Consider the following 14,720-nt stretch of genomic DNA (forward strand, 5'->3'; position numbering starts at 1 on the left):
CACACACTTCTCCTCACTCCTCCTGCTCCTGCTGACAACAAGGTGAGTCTCAAGCCCCTGACCCTCCTGCTCTGCACCCCTGGCCCCTCTCTTCCAGCATGCTCAACCCCAGCCTCAGCAGCCCTCACACCTCCCCACAGCCCCACAACAGCCTCCACACTCCCTCACCCTCCTGCATCACCACCCCTCACACCCCCACAGCCCTGCCCTGCCTCACCCCCCTCTCTTCCAGGGACCCTCCACACCACACCCATGGCCTGCTACGACCTCTGCCGACCCTGCGGACCCACCCCGCTGGCCAACAGCTGCAACGAGCCCTGTGCCCTGCAATGCCAGGACTCCCGTGTCATCATCAACCCTTCCCCTGTGCTGGTCACCCTGCCAGGACCCATCATGACCTCCTTCCCCCAGAGCACCGCCGTGGGATCCACCTCCTCGGCTGCCGTGGGCACTGAGCTCAGTGTGCAGGGACAGCCCATCTCTGGGGGATTTGGTGGCTTTGGTGGCTTTGGCTATGGGCTTGGCTATGGCCGTGGATTTGGCTATGGGCTGGGAGGCCTGGGCTGCTATGGCAGAAGGGGTGGCTACATCTGTTAAGAGCCCTCAGCACCACTCCTGACACCAACCACCCATTCCCTGGAGCACACCCGAGGCATTGAGGACACCTCTCTGGGCCAAGGCTCTCAAACAGGCTCAGTACTTCCAGCTGCTGCTCTCAGGGCACCAAGCAAGGCAGTGGCCAAGGGGCCAGCTTGGGCTGCCTGCAAACATTTCCCATCTCCATTCCTCGTCTTCTCCCACTCCATGCTCTGCATTGCCCCTTCAGCTTTGTCCAACTCCCTCTGCTGCAAACATCTTCTCTCAAGCCAGAGACAATCAGGTACCTATGTTGGGCTGCTCCCACTGCAGGACAGGAAGGCCTTTATGCTCTGGCCTAACCTCCAAGCAGAGCTCCTCTGCTGATGATGAACCTGCTCACAACCCAGCCCCTTCCCTGCTTCACAACTCTGCTCTCTTCCACTGGCTGCTCCTGAGATTTCACTGTTCTTCCTCAATAAAATTTTTTTGCAACACAACCTCCCATGATTCTTTCTTTCTTCTCCCAGGACTCTTCCAGTCACATTTAGAGCTAAGGCAAGTTCATGCAGGCAGTTGGTGTGGGTGAAAAATGGTGCCAAAGCCTGCCTTAGGAAATACGGCTCCAGTTCCACTACCCCTAGCATACTTTGGTCTTCCTTTGCACCACACAAACTCTTCACTTGATTGAAATTTGGCCTGGATACACTAGGACAGGTCTTTGCCTGCCTCTGACACAAGACCCTCATGGACTCTGTGTTCACTTTTGGCTCCAGACCCTCATGATCTCCCAGGCTCATCTCCAAGTCTGCTTGAGGAAATTCTTGTCTTCCTTCTCTTGAATGGCCCAGCCTAACAAATCATGAGTTGGGGATTCTTTGCCTTCCCCCTCATCCAGAGTGTCACATCCTGCACTTGAGGCCGTGTTCATCCGACCTTGGCTGTGGCTTTTAAGTGCAAGTTTTAGAGAACATATTCTGGTATTTTTGGCTCATGTCAGGGTGGGCTGAGACATGACCAAAACTTTGGAGAAGTGGGGTGTAATCACTGAGGTCACCCATGGTACTTCTGTGCTGTGGTTTTGGGTGTGTGGGAAAGAGTTACCCCCACTCTCTGGCAGGCTGGTCTGCATTTTGCAGCTGTGTCAAGTAGGAGCTCTTGTACCTTCAATCACATCCCCTCCCTCCATGTTTTTCTCCCAGCTGGCAATGGCTGACATTGGACCACCTTTTTCCTGTTGATTGTGCTTTGTGTGTGTCTTGGTGCCCATCTTGCTTTTACTGCTTTGATATCCAGGGTCTTTTGGGTCGTTTCTTGTGCTAAAGTCTGAGGTCACTTCTCTGGGCAATGTCTAGTTGTCAGAAAGAGGATTTGGAGGTTGCCCTGGGTTGTTGGAGGAGAGCATTGAGTAATCCTTGACAATAACCCAGGCAGGTCCAGATTGTGTCAGTGCCCAGTGTGGTGGTCTGAGAAGGGTCTGAAGAACTGGACCCAGAGGCTTGCGATCAGTCCAGATGGCAGCAAGTCCCCAGTGCTGTAGCCCAGAAGTTGGATTTACTGGGCCAACACTGAAAACCAGAGTGGTCATGGACATCTGCTGGAGCTCAGCAGGGGAAGCTGCCAAGAGCTATATGTTGTGGAGGGGAGTCATTCCAGATAGGAAGGCATATGTGATTATCAGCTGGAACAATTGTTTTCTTTTCCAAAAAACCTTTGTGGTTGTGTGTGAGAAGAAATGGAGCAGGAGGTGTCCCTGGGTGGGAAAAGGGACCCCAAGGTTCCAGAGGAGAAGTGTTGTGGTGAGTTAGTGGGAGGTGAAAGCTGTCTCCTGAAAGCTGGTGACACCCTGTGTGAGGCCTTACTAGCAGTCCTGGGCTCTCCAGTGTGAAAATGAAGTCCATTTAATGAATCTAAATAATTTCAGGGCCAGCAATGTTCTAAAAGGATTGGGGAAACTTTCCTAGAGGACAGGCTGAGAGAGCTGGGACTCCCTGGGAACCAGAATAGTGTCATAAATGTGTGCAAATCCCTGATGTTGAGTAATGAAGACAAGAGAGCCTGGCTGTCCTCAGCAGTGCACACTTACAGGGCAAGAGACCAAGGTCACAAGTAAAAGAGATGGAATTCCATGGGCAAAGAAGACAAGAATCTTTCATTGTGAGAGGGCCACAGAGTGGAATAGGTGGTGGAGTCTCAGTCTGGGGAAATCCATATCTGAACTGTCCAAGGTTCTGGAAATTCTCATCCTCCTAGTCTTGTTTGAGCCGGACAGTTGAAGCACTCGCACTGCAGAGCTCCTGCCCAAGTGGTTAATGTTGTTACTTTCTTTGCTGGAAGGCTTCAAGAGTCCTGGCCAGGAAGAGAGTTTGTCTGGTGTGCACTAGCTAGAGTGATTTTTCCATTTTTGTGCCAAGCAGAGAACTGTTGTATCAGAGCTTTTGGTGTAGCTGTTTGTAGGGTGTGTGACATGTTCTCCAGATGTCCCCTTCTGTGCTTCCTCTGCCAGACACCATTACTTGTTGTTTTGACATATATGTAATGAAAAGTGGTGTTGCCCTGTTCCACATACTCGGAGTGGCTTGTTCAGATCTTGAATTTGGTGGGTGAGGATGCAAGACCATTGGATTGCAACAAAATAAGGAGGCATTTTAGGGTTGATACAGGAAAATTTTATTGATGCAAAAGAATTGAAAGTCAGGAGAAAAAAGTGGAAATAATTAGTGGCGATGTGAGAGTAGAGTGAACATCAGCAGAAGTGCTTTGCTTGCAGGAGGTGTTGCCAGATCCCTGAGCTGGTGGTTTCAGGAGTGGTAATGAAGGTCCTTAGCAGTTGTAGCCACCCCTTCTGCCATAGCCACAGCCCAGGCCTCCCAGCCCATAGCCAAATCCACGGCCATAGCCCAGCCCATAGCCAAAGCCACCAAAGCCACCAAATCCCCCAGAGATGGGCTGTCCCTGCACACTGAGTTCAGTGCCCACGGCAGCCGAGGAGGTGGATCCGACGGCGGTGCTCTGGGGGAAGGAGGTCATGATGGGTCCTGGCAGGGTGACCAGCACAGGGGAAGGGTCAATGACAACACGAGAATCCTGGCACTGGCGGGCACAGGGCTCGTTGCAGCTGTTGGCCAGCGGGGTGGGTCCGCAGGGTCGGCAGAGGTCGTAGCAGGCCATGGGTGTGGTGTGGAGGGTCCCTGGAAGAGAGGGGGGTGAGGCAGGGCAGGGCTGTGGGGGTGTGAGGGGTGGTGATGCAGGAGGGTGAGGGAGTGTGGAGGCTGTTGTGGGGCTGTGGCGAGGCGTGAGGGCTGCTGAAGCTTGGGCTGAGCGTGCTGGAAGAGAGGGATCGGGGTGCAGGAGCAGGAGGGTCAGGGGATAGAGACTCACCTTGTTGTCAGCAGGAGTGGGATGAGAAGGCGTGAGGCGAAGTGTGTGAGGGAGAGAGGCTCTGGACTGGCTTTTATGCTGGTCCTGGATGGGTGGGACAGTCTTGTCCTATAGCCTTGGGGGAGTTTGGAGACATCAGCACTTGCCTGGCCCAGCCTGATGAGTCATTTTATGGGGAGTGTTTTAATTTGTACGGTTCTGCAATTCCATGTCCTGCTCTAGAGGCTGTGTCCATCTGACCTTGGAGGCAGGTTTAGAGTGAGGTTTGATATTTGGGAGGATGTGATTGTTCAATGTGTGTCAGGGAGGAAAGAATAAACAACCAGAGCCCTGGAGATTTGCAATGTCACTAGTGAGGTCATTTTGTGGCACCCATATGCTGTGGTTTGTGGCTTCCCTCTGATGACTGGGCTCTTCTTCTGTGCTCCTGGATGTCCATCAGTCATTGTGTTGCACCCAGGAATGCTGAGGGAGATCGTGATATCCTGGGGAGGTCACTGTGCAATAACTTGGAATGGTCTCAGTGCTTGTGATGCTTTCTGCTGGATCAAAGAGAGTTCATGGTCCTTGAATGGGATCAAAGGAGAGGATCTAGCAAAGCCAGGGGCTGGTCAGGCTGAACTTGTTCAATTTTCAGGTGCATTTAGATTTCTGCAATCTACACAATAGCATACACTGTCATTTAAAGAATATTACTTGACCTCCTTCATGAATCTTATAAACAAACAACAATCCTGTGTTTGCCCGGGCTGGTCTGTGACGTCAATTCACTTATTCCGCATTCAAGCCACAAGGTTTCATAATTTATAACCTCTACATCTTAACATTTTGTTCATGTTAGCAAAAGCTAATTGTTACTAATGGATGATCAGTGAGCTCCTCCTCCCTCCTATGTCATGGTGCTGGCATTCCTTTGTGGAATTCTGTGAATCAAAGCCATTTTCTTGAAGGTTTCGTCCACCTGACTTTGATGGCAATATTTAAATGCAAGTGTTAGAGGTTAAAGGAAGGTGTTGATGGCCTTGACAGGGCAAGCTGAAGGGATGAGCAAAGCTTTGGAGAGGTTGGGTGTCATCAGTGAGGTCACCCCAGGGCACTTGTGTTCTGTGGTTTGTGGGTGCATTGTGAAGATGAGCCCCAAACTATCACCTCTCTGTCAGGCTGGTCTGGGCTTTGGTGCTTGGGAAGGACTCCCCCTTTCATTGTTTCCATCCCTGCCATGTTGCCCTCTCTCCGGGTGTTTTTATATTCCAGATCTTTCCTGTGGTGGATGGGAAAGCAATGCCTGCCATATAGGGAGAGTTCCCATGCTGCCCTAAGTCTTGTGTTGGTTTGTCCCTAGTGCTCATCTCATCTGGGCTCAGCAAAGTCACACTGTGCGATCACAGTGCTGGGCTCAGGCTGATCCTAGATGGGAAAAATCGTGAAGGATAAGTAGAACATGACATGAGGAGAACAATTCTTCATCCATTGATTAATCCACCCTTTGGCCACGTACCCTTTGCTGCAAAAACTGTCTGCAGTTACCAGGACAGGATTAGGAAAGGAAATGCAAATAGGATGAGGCTGGTGTCTATCCTCTCGCCTACCACTTGTGGGAATCCATAGTGGAATAAGGACATGGGTATGCTCTTGACCAAGAACAACTCAGGGAGACCACTGACAGGAATGGAACATATTTTAAAGGAGAAGAAACCAAGGACTAGGAATTTTGTTCAGACAGGAGACAAAAATGCAAATGGAACATGTGTTTAATATGCCACAGCATGAGCTCAGTGTTGACTTTCCAGTTCTCCAAATCTATAATTGAATCTTCTATGTGTCCTGACACATTATACCACCACCAAGACATTGGCCACCGATTCTCCCAACCAGGAGGTTCTGCCAAGGTCAGATGAACACAGCCTCAAGTAAAGGACATGGAATTGCAGAGTTGCAGGAAGGAAAATACTCCCCACCTCATGATTCACCAGGCTGGGCCAGCCAAGTGCTGCAGCCTGCAAAATGCCCCAAGGCCATGGAACAAGGCTGTCCTGCCCATCCAGGATCAGCATAAAAGTCAGCCCAGAGCCTCTCTCCCTCACACACTTCTCCTCACTGCTTCTCCTCCTGCTCCTGCTGACAACAGGGTGAGTCTCAAGCCCCTGACCCTCCTGCTCCTGCACCCCCGACCCCTCTCTTCCAGCACGCTCAGCCCCAGCCTCAGCAGCCCTCACGCCTCCCCACAGCCCCACAACAGCCTCCACACTCCCTCACCCTCCTGCATCACCACCCCTCACACCCCCACAGCCCTGCCCTGCCTCACCCCCCTCTCTTCCAGGGACCCTCCACACCACACCCATGGCCTGCTACGACCTCTGCCGACCCTGCGGACCCACCCCGCTGGCCAACAGCTGCAACGAGCCCTGTGCCCTGCAATGCCAGGACTCCCGTGTCATCATCAACCCTTCCCCTGTGCTGGTCACCCTGCCAGGACCCATCATGACCTCCTTCCCCCAGAGCACCGCCGTCGGATCCACCTCCTCGGCTGCCGTGGGCACTGAGCTCAGTGTGCAGGGACAGCCCATCTCTGGGGGATTTGGTGGCTTTGGTGGCTTTGGCTATGGGCTGGGCTATGGCCGTGGATTTGGCTATGGGCTGGGAGGCCTGGGCTGCTATGGCAGAAGGGGCCGCTACAACTGCTGAGGACCCTCATCACCACTCCTGACTCCAGCCACCCCTCCCTGGAACACATTCTAGGCTTTCAGGATGCCTCTCTGGGCCAAGGCTCTCAAATGGGCTCAGCACTTCCAGCTCCTGTTCTCAGGGCACCAAGCAAGGCAGTAGCTAAGGAGCCAACCCAGGTTGCCTGCAAACATGGCCCATCTGCCTCCTTTTCTTGTGCTCCCTGCCTCTGCTCTCCCCTTCAGCTCTGTCCAGCTCCCTCTGCTGCCAACCCCTTCTCCCAAGTCAGGGATCATTGGGCACATCTACTGAGCTGCTCTCAATCTGGGGCAGGAAGGCCTTTATGCTCTGGCCAAACCATATGCAAGCAAAGGTCCTCGGCTGAAGGTCACTTTGATTGCATCTCAGCCCAATTCCCTTCTACTGGCAACTCCTGCTGTTTCACTATTTTGCCTCAATAAATTTTTTTTTTGCATCATAATTTCATATGTCTGTTTTCTGAATGTACTCCTTATAAACTGGATGGGAAATCTGTTTCCCTTTCACTGCACCACAGAAGAGCAGGAATCCAGTGTCCAAGTGTCTTTAGGAGGAACTTAGGCTGGATATTAAGGGAGCTTCCTCTGTGGAGAATATTGTCATTCCTGTCACAGACTGCACAGGGTAGTGGTGGAGTCATCATCCCTGCAGGGATTTAATATCCCTTGACATACGTCACTTGAGGACATGGGTTATTGGTGGTCTTGGTAGTGCTGAGGTTAGAGTTTTATTGTATTTTCGATTTAGACCTTTTACAGCAAAAATGTTTCTAAGATGTGATTGTTCAGTGGTGGATTTTTTAGTCCTGCATTAACAGTGGTGCTCAATTTCAAGAGGCTTTTCCAGCTGAACTGATTCCATGGATGTTGGTTGCAAGGGAGCAGAGGTCAAAGGGGAGTGGCAGCAGGATAGAAGAGACCCAGCACCTTTGGGGTCTTGAGTTGTATCAAGTGTGGCCACTTCTCATGGAAGATTTCCCTTGAGGAAATGGTGTTTGAGCTCTTGTTTGCTCTGTGCCAGTGACTCAGCCTGGGCATGAGGAAACAACTGTGACTGCTGTTGAGCTCAAGCCTTTTGTGAAGTCTTTGAGACTCCTTCCCATTCCATGCTCCCAGAGCATCTGAGCAAGTCTGGGTTCTCTGAGAGTGCAGTGGGTGACCTGAGAGTGGCTGTGGCCCAGAGGTTTGGGGATCAGTGTCCCAAAATTCAAATCAAGGCAGTTCTCAAGGGAAATAGGTCAAGAGTTGTATCCATTAGGCCAACACTGTTGAAAATCCTCAAAAATGACATAGGCAGTGGGTCTGTTGTCCCCTCAGCAAGTTGACAATTGATGGAGTGGCTGAGGCACCCCCTGGTTGTGCCACCAGTCAGAGGGAGCTGGAGAGTGAGGATTAAAGAATCTCCTGAAGTTCAAGCAAGGGAAACATGAAGTTCTGCATCTGTTCAGGAATGGCAGTGAGCCCCAGGTCATGCTGGGGGCTGAGAGGCTGGAAAGAAGCTTTTCTGAGCAGGACTCTGTGGTACTGGTGGAGAATAAAGGGACTACAAAAATCTCAATCCTTTCCTTCCAGGAAAAGGCATCACCAGTATCCAAGACAGATTTCAGGGAATTCTTGCCATGAAGTCAGGAGAAGTGGGCTTTTCTCTCTTTAGAACATTAGTGGGGTCCCATGTGGGGTGGTGTGGTTCTTGGTTGTCCAGTGAAAGAAGCACAAGGGCTTAGTTAAACAAGATCAGATCAGGGGACTAAGATTCTGAAAGGGCAGGAGAATCTTTCCTAGAGAGCTGAGAAAATGGGGACTCCCAGGAGACAAGGCTGAACATGAGAGTGTTATCAGTGTCCTCAGATCCCTGATGGCAGACGATAATGTTGAGGGAGCCTGGCAGTTCTCAACATTGCACACACGTGAAGGAAAAGGAGAAAGGAGAGAAGAGAAAACAGATGGAATCATGTGGGCAAAGAAGGAAAGAGTTTTTCAGTGTGAGAGTGGTCACAGAGTGGAAAAACTGGTGGAGTCTGCTGGGAGAAGCAAAACTGTGCTGGCCATGGTCCTGGAAATGCTGCCCTTGCTGACTTTGCTCGAGCAGAGGGAAATGAAGCTCTTGCATTCCAGAGTTTGAGCCCAAGTGGATGATGATGTTCTTCCCTGTTTGCTGGGTGGGTTCAGGAGTCCTGGAGGGGAAGAGATTTTGTCAAGTGTGAGCAGGCACAGAGAGACTCTGCCAGAACCATGAGCAGGAGATAATGGGTGTGTAAAAACCTCTGAGGAAGTAGGTTTGTGTCATGTTCTGGAAGGTGTACCATGCTTCCAGTGCCATTCTGGGTTGTCACTGGTGGTGACATCTTTGCTAAGAGAGGTGTTCTGCTACTTTGCCATCCATACAAATGGCATTTGCTGGGTAAGGATGTGAATATATTGGAATTAGAAAAGATAAGGAGGCAACTCAGACTTTGATGCATGAAAATTTTATTGAGGGAAAAAAATGAAATCAGGAGAAAGAGCTAGAAGGAATGCAGTGTGAGATGCAAGTAAGTGACAAGCAGCCGAGGTGATTTGCTTTCAGGAGCTGTTGCCAGAGTCCCAAGCTCATTGTTGATGATAGGGGTGGTAATGAGGTCCCTTAGCAGATGTAGCCACCCCTTCTGCCATAGCCACAGCCCAGGCCCCCCAGCCCATAGCCAAGGCCAAAGCCAAATCCCCCAGAGATGGGCTGTCCCTGCACACTGAGTTCAGTGCCCACGGCAGCCGAGGAGGTGGATCCGACGGCGGTGCTCTGGGGGAAGGAGGTCATGATGGGTCCTGGCAGGGTGACCAGCACAGGGGAAGGGTTGATGATGACACGGGAGTCCTGGCATTGCAGGGCACAGGGCTCGTTGCAGCTGTTGGCCAGCGGGGTGGGTCCGCAGGGTCGGCAGAGGTCGTAGCAGGCCATGGGTGTGGTGTGGAGGGTCCCTGGAAGAGAGGGGGGTGAGGCAGGGCAGGGCTGTGGGGGTGTGAGGGGTGGTGATGCAGGAGGGTGAGGGAGTGTGGAGGCTGTTGTGGGGCTGTGGGGAGGCGTGAGGGCTGCTGAGGCTGGGGCTGAGCGTGCTGGAAGAGAGGGGCCAGGGGTGCAGGAGCAGGAGGGTCAGGGGCTTGAGGCTCACCTTGTCTGCAGGTGCAGGAGGAAGAGGTGTGAGGAGAAGTGTGTGAGGGAGTGAGGCTCTGTGCTGGCTTTTATACCGGTCCTGGATGGGTGGGACAGCCTTGTCCCATAGCCTTGGGGCTGAGTCATGAGGTGGGGAGTGTTTTCCTTCATGCAATTCTACAATTCCGTGCCCTGCTCTTGATGCTATGTCCATCTGACCTTGTTGGCAGCTTTCATGGTTTGGTATTTGGGTGGATTTGATTGTTCAATGTGTGTCAGTGAGAACTGAATAAACAACCAGATCCTTGGAGATTTGCAGTGTCATCAGTGAGGTCATTCTGTGGCACTCCTATGCTGTGGTTTGTCGGTGCCCTGTGAAGACTGGGACTCTTTTCTGTGCCCCTGGATGTCCATCAGTCATTGTGTTGCACCCAGGAATGCTGAGGGAGCTTCTGATGTCCTGGGGAGGTCGCTGTGCAATAACTTGGCAAGTATCTGGGAGCAGTTTCTGATGGATGAAAATGGGTTTATGGCCTTGTGTCTTGAATGTGATCAAGGGAGAGGACCTTTAAAATGAGAGGCTATTCAGGCTGAACTTGTTCCAGTGTTAAGGCCCATATGGATTTCTCAAATTTACATGACAATTTATTTTGCCATTTGATTTGTATTCCTTGACATTGTTAAGAAATCCAATAAAGAAACAACAAACTGGGCTTGATACTTTTTTTTCCCAGGCTGTCTGTGACATCAATTCACTTATTCCGCATTCAAGCCACAAGTTTCATAGCTCACAACCTGTAATTGTTAACATTGTGTTCTTGTAAGTAAATTACCAGTAATTACTAAAGGACAATTAGTGAGCTACACTGTCTTTTCCTGACAAGGTGAGTGGGTCTCTGTGGAATTGTGCAATTCCATATCCTACTCCTGAGGCCCTGTCCATCTGTGTCTGTTGCTTTTAATTGCAAGTACTAAAAGGTCAAAATCTTCTATTGATGATTCATGTCAGGGAGGGCTGAAGACAATGACCCAAGCCTTGGAGAGGTGGGGTGTCATCACTGTGGTCACCCCATGGCCCTTGTGTGCTCTTTGTGTGTGCCTTCTGAAAAATTACCCCCAATTTCTCACAGTTCTGGTAGGTTGGTCTGAGCTATGCAGCTGTACCAAGGAGGAGGTGTTGCACCTTCCATTGCCTTCCATTCCTCCATGCCTTTTTTCTAGTTAACAAAGTCTGACATCAGACCTCACTCTTCTGTTTGGACATGCTCAGTGGGTGACTGGGTGACACTCTAGCCTCGAATGTTTTGATATTTTTGATCTTCTCTTGGGCTGACTGCAAAAGAGTGAGGCCACTTGTGATTGTCTGAATGAGGATTTGGAGGTCGCCCAGGGTTCTTGGAGGTGAGCATTGCCTGATCCTCAACAACCCAGGCAAGTCCTGGATGTGTCACTGCTCAGAATTGTGGACTGAGAAAGTTTTGAAGGGCTGGATCCAGAGGCTTGTGAGCAGTGTCCCAAAGTCCAGATGGCGGCAAGTCCCCAGTGCTGTAACCCAGAAGTTGAATCAAGTCCCCTGTTGAATCCACTGGACCAGCAGTGAAAACATGACAGGTTCTGGACATTTGCTGGACTTCAGCAAGGACAGCTGCCAAGTGCATTTTCTTGGGAGGAGTCATCCCAGGACATCACTTGGAACATTTATTCGCTTCTCTGGAAAAGCCTTTGTGGTTCTGGATTAGAAGGAATGGAGCAGGAGGTATCCCTATATCACCATTTTGGGAAAAGGGATCCCAAGTCTTTAGGTCAAGGCTGGGGAGAAGTGTTGTTGTGAGGCAGGGGGAGGTGACTCTTGGTGTTTTCTGAGCACTGGTGAGTCCCACGTAAGGTGTTGTGGGCAATTCTGGGCTCCCCAGTGTGAAAATGAAGTCAATTTAGTGAGAGGCAAGCAGTTCAGAACCACCAAGATTCCAAAGGGGTTGGTGAATCAATCCTGGATGAGAAACTGAGATAGCTGGGATTCCCAGGGGGAGAGGGGAAGTGTCATCAGTGTGTGCAAATCTCTGATGGCAGACGATGAAGCCTGGCTCTTCTCAGCAGTGCACACATACAGGACAAGAGGGCAATAGCAAAGGGTAAACAGAGGGAATGGAATTACTAAAGAAGGCAAGAATCTTTCATAGTGAGGGTAGCCATAGTGGAATTGTAGGATTGTCTGTCCTGGGAGAAACGACACTGAACTGTCCATGGTTCTGGAAGTTCTGCTCCTGTTTATTTTGCTTGAAGAACTTGCACTCTGGATTTCCTGCCCAAGTGGATGATTTTGTGAGTCTGTTTCCCAGAAGAGTTCAAGAGTCTTGGTGGGAAGAGAGTTTGTCAAGTGTGCACTGACATGGAAATATTTTAGCATTGCTGCACCCTGAAGAGCATTAATGTTTCCAAGGCAAATAAGGTTTGTGTTGTGTTCTGGAAAGCGTCCCCTCCTGTGCTTCCTGTACCAGATTTGTTATTAGTTTTTTTCAATATATTTGTGAGGGAAGGTGCTCTTGCACATATACCAATGACCTGTTGAGGCGTGGAATGTGCTGGTAAGGAAGTGAGACCACTGAAATTACAGAACAGGACGCATCACAGTCTTTGATGCAGGAAAAATTTATTGAGGCACAAAAATGAAGAGATGGGAGAATGAAGAAGAAAGGATCCGGTGTGTGGTGCATATAGGACAGGCACTACCAGAAAAGGTGCTTTGCTTGCAGGAGCTCTTCCCTAGAGCAGTGAGCTGCTGCTGTCAGGAGTGATGCTGAGAGCCCTCAGCAGTTGTAGCCACCCCTTCTGCCATATCCACAGCCCAGCCCATAGCCAAATCCACGGCCATAGCCCAGCCCATAGCCAAAGCCACCAAAGCCACCAAATCCCCCAGAGATGGGCTGTCCCTGCACACTGAGTTCAGTGCCCACGGCAGCCGAAGAGGTGGATCCAACGGCGGTGCTCTGGGGGAAGGAGGTCATGATGGGTCCTGGCAGGGTGACCAGCACAGGGGAAGGGTTGATGATGACACGGGAGTCCTGGCATTGCAGGGCACAGGGCTCGTTGCAGCTGTTGGCCAGCGGGGTGGGTCCGCAGGGTCGGCAGAGGTCGTAGCAGGCCATGGGTGTGGTGTGGAGGGTCCCTGGAAGAGAGGGGGGTGAGGCAGGGCAGGGCTGTGGGGGTGTGAGGGGTGGTGATGCAGGAGGGTGAGGGAGTGTGGAGGCTGTTGTGGGGCTGTGGGGAGGCGTGAGGGCTGCTGAGGCTGGGGCTGAGTGTGCTGGAAGAGAGGGGTCAGGGCTGCGAGGGCAAGAGGGTCAGGGGCTTGAGGCTCACCTTGCTGTCTGCACTGACAAAGGAGAAGGCTTGAGGAGAAGTGTGTGAGGGAGAGAGGCTCTGGGCTGGCTTTTATGCTGGTCCTGGATGGGTGGGACAGTCTTCTCCCATGGCCTTGGGGCATTTTTTACGCAGCAACTCTTGGCTGGCACAAGCTGGCAAGTCATGATTTGTGGAAGTATTTTCCTTCCTGCAATTCTGCAATTCCTTGCTCTTCCCTCGAGGCAGTGTCCATATGACATTGGCAGAACATCTGAATTGGGAGAATTGGTGACCATTATCTTGTTGTTTATGGAGTATGTCAGGACATGTAGAACACTTAGCCGAATCTCAGGATAATTGGGGTGTTGTCAGTGAGGTCATACCATGGTATATTGACAACATCTCCTATTTGCATTCTTGTCTCCCGCCTGAAAGAACCCTCAGTTTTCTCAGCCTGTTCCCATTTTGAGGAAACCCCAGTGCTGTCAGTGTCCCTGCAGTGCTCACAGTCAACCATGTCCACATCTTTCTTCCGCCAGTGAGCCCAGCTAGTGGTGGGGACCAGGACAGTCCACTCCCTCAGACTTCCTAAAGCTCAGGCACATGGGTTTCAAGGGTGGATTAATCAATGGATGGGGAACTTTGCTCCTCATGTGTCTTGTTCTCCTTATCCTACACCATTTTGCCTTTCCATGGCTCAGTCACAGCCCAGCTCTGTGACCCCACGGTGTCACCTTGCTGGTCCCAGCTGAGATGAGCACTAGGGTTGAACCAGCTCAAGACTTTGTGGAGCATTGGTGGCCTCCTAAAACACAAGGATCTACGTCCCATCTCCATCAGGAAAGTCTAGGAATATAGACAGGTTCTGAATGTTGGCAACATGGTGGAGATGGAGAGAACATCATGGAAAGAGCAGTTCCTCACAAGCACTGCTCCTGAAAAGCCCAACAATCCTGACAGAGCTGTGATGGTTAGGGCCCCCACTTCACACTGCACCCAAAAACCAGGATACACCAGTGCCATAGGTGACATCGCTGCTGACACCCCAGCCCTCCAAGGCTTCGGACATGTCTTCAGCCCACCATGACACTTGCCATCAAGACCTGTCCTTAACCTCTAAGACACTTAAAATCTGCCACCAAGGTCCAATGGACATGGCTTCAAAAGAAGGAGCTGCAGAATTCCAAAAATGAACTCACACACCGTGACAGAGGAGGGAAGAGGACTACTCTGACCAACCATTACCAATTACTCGATTTTGCTAGCAGGAACAGATGTGAGAAAAGGATGTGAGGTATGAAAACTTAGGGCTTGAATGTGGAATAAAGGCATGGACATCACACACAGACCAGACTGGGAAAAAATGGATCATGCTGGGTTGGGTTTTGTTCAATGGATTTCTTAATGAGGTCAAGGAATGCACTTTAAATGACAGACTACAATGTAGTGTAAAGATGAGAAATCCAAATGGACCATGACACCGGAACAAGTTAAACCGGACCAGCCTTTACTTTTCCTGATGCACTGTCTTGATCCAATTCAAGACACAAGGCCTCTTTTACCCATAGGAACACTCCTACATACTATAACCTTTC

General features: G+C 50.8%; 5 pseudogenes across 5 annotated transcripts; 2 read left to right on the forward strand and 3 right to left on the reverse strand.

The window, feature by feature from the left end:
* The first annotated feature begins 16 nt into the window (after positions 1 to 16).
* Positions 17 to 3,378, forward strand: LOC306800538 (feather beta keratin pseudogene; annotated as a pseudogene). Its single transcript, XR_013777934.1, has 2 exons — positions 17 to 42; positions 233 to 3,378. The product of XR_013777934.1 is annotated as a feather beta keratin pseudogene (transcript).
* Positions 3,379 to 3,399: 21 nt separating this feature from the next.
* On the reverse strand, positions 3,400 to 3,747 carry LOC306800536 (feather beta keratin pseudogene; annotated as a pseudogene). Its single transcript has one exon. The product of its transcript is annotated as a feather beta keratin pseudogene (transcript).
* Positions 3,748 to 6,280: 2,533 nt separating this feature from the next.
* On the forward strand, positions 6,281 to 6,642 carry LOC306800290 (feather beta keratin pseudogene; annotated as a pseudogene). Its single transcript has one exon. The product of its transcript is annotated as a feather beta keratin pseudogene (transcript).
* A 2,640-nt stretch (positions 6,643 to 9,282) lies between these two features.
* Positions 9,283 to 9,594, reverse strand: LOC306799051 (feather keratin 2 pseudogene; annotated as a pseudogene). Its single transcript has 2 exons — positions 9,481 to 9,594; positions 9,283 to 9,435 (listed from the first exon to the last, which is right to left on the reverse strand). The product of its transcript is annotated as a feather keratin 2 pseudogene (transcript).
* A 2,999-nt stretch (positions 9,595 to 12,593) lies between these two features.
* Positions 12,594 to 12,949, reverse strand: LOC306799291 (feather beta keratin pseudogene; annotated as a pseudogene). The gene has a single exon. The product of its transcript is annotated as a feather beta keratin pseudogene (transcript).
* Between the last annotated feature and the right edge of the window lie 1,771 nt (positions 12,950 to 14,720).

Source organism: Erithacus rubecula (assembly GCF_903797595.1).
Source record: "Erithacus rubecula genome assembly, chromosome: 3".
Lineage (NCBI taxonomy): Eukaryota > Metazoa > Chordata > Aves > Passeriformes > Muscicapidae > Erithacus > Erithacus rubecula.